A 6,000-nucleotide genomic window follows, 5' to 3' on the forward strand; every position below is an offset into this window, starting at 1 on the left:
TTTTGCCTTTGTAATATAATGTCTTTTAAGGCTATCTCTTCAGATATCAGATTGCATTTATTAGCTGTTGATTTTACTAATTTAACTCAGAGTCCCACATCCCTCACTGTTGACTCTAGGGACTGCCTGTGAGGCGCACTCTGTTTCCATCCTATTCTACAAGACTTTTAGTACAAAGCTAAGTCTAGTGAGCAAGAAAAATCCTAGCAAATAAGAAAGGAGAAGTACTAGAATTATTTATATATTTTACCTTAGGAAATGAAAGGAAGGGAGATTTTTAACATCTCATCATAACTTTCTACCCTGAGTAGTTGTTGTAGACTATATTATGCAACTTACAATTCCCATCTTGAAAAGAGCTCAGGGTTAGCTCTGTTCATAAATGTTGACTGGAAAAACCTGTTCATTTGTTCCTTAATTTATTCATCAAGCATGAGTTAATCCTCAATTAGTACTAAGCCCCATGGTAGATACAGTTTTGTGAAAGGAATGTTAAAAATACATAAAATGCAAGACACATGATAAACACATGCAATGCTTAATACCCCTAGTCATCAGTTAGATACAAATAAAAACCCCTGTGAGATACCAATGTTCACCTACTAGAATGACTAAAATGAAAAAGACAGATGATGCCACATATTGGTAAAACTATGGAGCAACTGGCTCCACCAACTTGGAAAACTTTCAGTGTCCCTTAAAACGTTGAATATGCATCTATCCTGTGACCTGGACATTCTAATCCTAGATTGTGTTAGTTATCTGCACAACAAATTGCCACAACTTAATGGTTTAAAATAACGAAGAAATACATATTATCTTATATAGTCTCTGGGGTTCAGAAATTCAAGAGTGGGCTGAGCTGGGTGGTTGGCCTCAGGCTCTCCCCTAAGGTTCAGTTAATATGTTGGTCAGGTCTGCAGTCACCTGAAGGCTTCCTGGGGCTGGAGGCCTTGCTTCCAAGGCGGCTCACTGACGCGACTGACAAATTAAGGATGGCAGTTTGCCAATTCCCTCTCTCTTGATATTATGGAATAATTTCTGTAGGAAGGGTATCACTTCTTTTCTGTAGGTGTGGTAGAATTTGGCTGTGGATTTATATAGTCCGGGGCTTTTTCTTTGTTGGGAGGTTTCCAATTACAATCTCAGTCTTACTGCTTGTTATTGGTCTATTCAGGATTTCTGTTTCTTCCTGATTCAAGCTTGGGACTCTGTGTGTTTTCAGTAATTTATCAATGTTCTAGTTGGTGTGTGTGTAGAGTTTTGTAGTACTAATGGATGATACACTCATATTTTGACTTCTGGTCTATTGATTTTGTTTACTTTTTCAAAGAACCAACATTTTGTTTCATTATTCCTTTGTATTTTTAGTTTTTTTTTTTTTTTCTGGCTTCTATTTCATTTAGTTCTGCTCTGAGCTTTACTTCTTTTCTTCTGTTTGCTTTGAGCTTGGTTTATTCTTCTTTTTCTATTTTCTTGAGATTGACATCATGTTGTTCATTTGGAATCTTTCTGTGATTTTGATGTCAGCCTTTAAGGCTATAAATTTTCCCCTTAGTATGCCTTTACTTTATCTATAGATTTTGAAATCTTGTGTCATCTTTTATCATTCAATTTAAAGAATCTTGATTCTCATTTTAATTTCGTCATTGAGCTAAGAATCCTTCAGCAGCAGGTTTTTAATTTCCATGACTTTGTATGGATTTGAGAGTTTCTCATGGAATTAATTCATATTTTATTTTACTGTAGTGGTCTGAGAACATATATTGGATGGTTTTGATTTCTTTTTCCTGAATTTTATGAAACTTGTTTTGTGGCCTAGGATATTATCAATCCTGGAAAATGTCCCATATCCCAATGAAAGGAATGTATATTCTGTTGTTTTCAGGTACAATGTTCTGTAAAAGTCTATTGAGTTTATTCGTTCCAGAGTTCCATTCAAGTCCAGTATTTCTTTGTTAATTTTCTTCTTCAATGATGTGTCCAGTTTTTATCAGTGCGGGTTTGAAGTCCCTAGTAACTATAATGCTACCATTTATTTCATTACTTAGCTCTAGTAGAATTTGATTTATGAATCTGGGAACTGTTAGGTACATAGATATTAATGAGTTAATATATTTATTTATTTTTGTGAAGACTGGACACGGTGGCTCACACCTGTAATCCTAGCACTCTGGGAGTCTGAGGCAAGTGGATTGCCTGAGCTCAGGAGTTCAAGATCAGCCTAAGCTAGAGCAAGACCCTAAAAATAGCCAGATGTTGTAGTAGGTGCCTGTAGTCCCAGCTACTGAAAAGGCTGAGGCAAGGGAATCAGTTGAGCCCAAAAGTTTGAGGTTGCTATAAGCTATGACACCATAGCACTCTAGGCAGGATTGTGAAGTGAGACTTTATAAAAAAAAATTATTTTTGAAACAGAGAGTGCCATGATGTGATAGTTCACAGCAACCTCACACTCTTAGACTCAAATGATCCTCTTGCCTCACCCTCCCAAGTAGCTGGGACTATAGGCATCCACCATAATACACAGCTAGTTTTTCTATTTTTAGTAAAGACAGAGTCTCACTCTCACTCCAGCTTGTCTCAAACTGCTGAGCTGAAGCAATCTACATGCCTCAGCCTCCCAAAATGCTAGGATTATAGCTGTGCCCATCTGGGTACATATATACTTAGGATTATTATTTTTCCTTGCTCAATTGTCCCCTTTATCATTACATAATGACAACATTTACCTTTTTTTAAACCAATTTAAAAGTTTGATTTAAAGTTAATTTTATCTGATATAATAATGACTACACAGCTTACTTTTGGTTCCCATTTGCTTGGAATCTTTTTTCTGTCCCTTTACCTTGAGTCTGTGCACATCCTTGCAAGTTATATGGATTTCTTGGATATAGCATATGCTTGGTGTGGCATACAGGACTGAGGGGTTTGTTCTGCTAGTGGGTGCATGGAACTACAGGGGCGTGACCTGCTGATCAGAGACACAGAGCAGGAGGCATGGCTCACCTGGATCTGTAGGGGCATCTTCAGCCACACGGTTGCAGGGCTAGGGGGCATGGCCCCCTGCAGGGTTCATGGCTCTGCATGGTGAACTGGAATGGGGAGGGTGGGAAGATGAACAGGGATGGGGGCCTTATTCCTCCAGTGAGCACATAGGTCTGCAGGGGGTTATCCATCAGTTTGCTTGTAGATCCACAGGGGCCCAGACCTTGGTCTGGTTTTGAGTGGGGTCAGGGGTTCTGGGATGCTGGATAGCTAAGCCTTTCTTCTCACACAGGTCCCATTTGGACTGCTAAAGTTGGAAGGCAGCTATGTTAACCACTATACAACCAACGCTCACTTGGACGGCTAAAGTTGGACCTCTTAAATGGCTCTGGTCTGTTAGAATTCCCTAGTGGGTGTGGTGCTTGGTCCTAGTCATGAGTATGTGAGAACAAGTGCTCTCCATGTCCTCCCTGACTCAGCAAGGGACAATGAGAAGGCAATTACAGGAAAGCTGATCCCTGTCCAGGTGCTCTGGACCTGAGACCTGTACAGAGGTTTGGGGTGGTCTTTGCAGTGTCTTCATGGGGGGGGGGGGGCATGGGATTTTCTCCTTTATCACCTCCCCACAGATAGGTATCTCCCCCAGTTGTCTTTTGATCTTGGCAAGTGTATCACCCTATCTCTTTTACTCTAAGTCATCTCAATCATCTGTTCTGTGATGATTTATAATGTTCTCTCAGAGGCTCCATCTGTAGGTGGGCATTTACTTGCAACTTTCAGTCCTCCCTTTGAGAGCCGTGTGCAGGCTGCTTCTAGTCTGACATCTTGACCTTCCTTTGTCTTTTTTCATATATTTTTAAGAAAAATACAAGAATTTTGATATTTGAGATTCTGTGAGCTGATTGTGTATGTCTGTATATGCCTTACAGTGTAAATAGTTCCCTAAATTATTAAATACCTTTTCGAAGCATCATTTTCAATTGTTCTGTTCCATCGTAGGACTATTGATAGTTTATGTAATTGTTCTGTTACTGTGGGATGTTTAGGTTGTTTCTCATTACTTAAGTAATGACATGGAATGATACCTAAAGGGATTTTCCTTATATTGTTGAGGATTTTCTCGGGCTAGGGCAGTGGTTCTCAATCTTCCCAATGCCACAACCCTTTAATACAGTTCCTCATGTTGTGGTGACCCCCAACCATAAAATTATTTTTGTTGCTACTTCATAACTAATTTTGCTACTGTTGTGAATTGTAATGTAAATATCTGATATGCAGGATGTATTTAGGCGACCACTGTGAAAGGGTTGTTCCACCCCCAATGGGGTCATGACCCATAGGTTGAGAACTGCTGGGCTAGGGTTTCAGAAATGTTCTAGATCAAAACATGTGATTCATATCACCATAATGCTTTTTATAAGGTTTAACTTATTGTATACATCTATCAGTAGTATATAAAAGGAATTCTTTTACTATAGTTTGGTTATGTGCTAAGCATAGTGAAAACTTGGTTCATGGGTATGTTGACTATTATAATTGATGGAAATGATTGGCTTGAGCCTGAAAGAATTTAATAGCATTTCAAATGTCAATTGTATTTGAAAAGGCAAAGATGGGAAAAGTTATTTCTGCAGTGTTCACGGCATAGCAAACAAAACCAGGCGATGTCAAACTCATGGAACTGCAAGTAGTTTAGTATAAAAGTTCGGAGCAGTATCTTTCAATCTTGGCTGTGCAATAGAACCACCTGAGGGATAATTTAAAAACTCTCAATGTTTGGGTCCTACTAGACCAATATAATCAAAACTGGTGGGTGTAGAACTCAGGCATCAGCAATTTTTAAAACTCCCTGAGTGACTCCATTGCGTAAGCAAAATTGAAAACCACTTGTGTAGAGTGAGTGGAATGGGATAGGATATAGTTAGAGATGAAACTGAAAAGGTGAAGACCCTACATGGCAAGCCAAGATGGTCTGCGATAAACACAATTTAATTTACCAAATGATGTTAGGTTTGTGTTTACCTTATCACCTTGGAGTCCTTTACCTTTTCATGCCCTTACATAGTAATACTTTCAACCAACAGTTAGCACCGGTATCTTCTATGGACAGGCTGTACAAACACTTGCTTCTGGACTTCTCAAGCCTGGGGATCTTGGCATTTTTGCTCCACACTCTGAAAGCACAGCCTTAAACACTGATTGATGCTGATGGGATAGAAATAATCCATCATACTCTTTCCTAATCAGGACGATTCTGCAATGTGATCTACATTAGTACTTCCCAAAGTAGCTAATACACAAACTTTTCCTTACTATCTAAGACAAGATGAGCCCGTGCTAAATGTAAGTCTATCTTTCTACACACACACACACAGACACAGACACAGACAAATAGTTCTATGAATGAAAGATTAGCTGAAATAAATAGTGGGCTCAGTGACTTAGTTGTAAGTGCCTTATCTCATCATGGACCATTAACGAATAATTCACAGACCACAGAGATCTGCAAAACACACTTTGGGTAGCACTGACTTCCGCCGACTCCAGAGTGCCCTACAGCAGTGAGCCCAATCACATCCTCTCTGGACATGATTTTCCCTTGTACTCTTTCCTGGCCTCCATTCTTTCCCTCTTCTACTTTCTGAGCCTTGTTTTACTCTGGGGACTCTTTCTTACAATTTACCTTCACATGACTTATTGTGTCAATGTCTGGTTAGAGAACCCAAGTAAGATAGGCAAGGAAAATTGCATTGGAGGGAAAACCTTGTGGTGTAGGAAAACAATTCCAATAGTTCCTGAGAATAATTTAGGAAAATGAATAAAGGTAGGTAGGAAGTAAGACTGAAGATTATCAGAATATTCTGTCAACCAGAGAACTCAGGAGTCATCGTCCTCTATTTCTCATGTTTAAAAAATGTCCTTTTCATGGTGGACATAGTGGCTCGCACCTATAGTCCTAACATTTTGGAAGGCCTAGGTGGGTGGATTACCTGAGCTCAGGAGTTTGAGACCAGC

This window comes from Otolemur garnettii, unplaced genomic scaffold (genome assembly GCF_000181295.1).
Source record: "Otolemur garnettii isolate 467f Iridium unplaced genomic scaffold, OtoGar3 scaffold00005, whole genome shotgun sequence".
Classification (NCBI taxonomy): domain Eukaryota; kingdom Metazoa; phylum Chordata; class Mammalia; order Primates; family Galagidae; genus Otolemur; species Otolemur garnettii.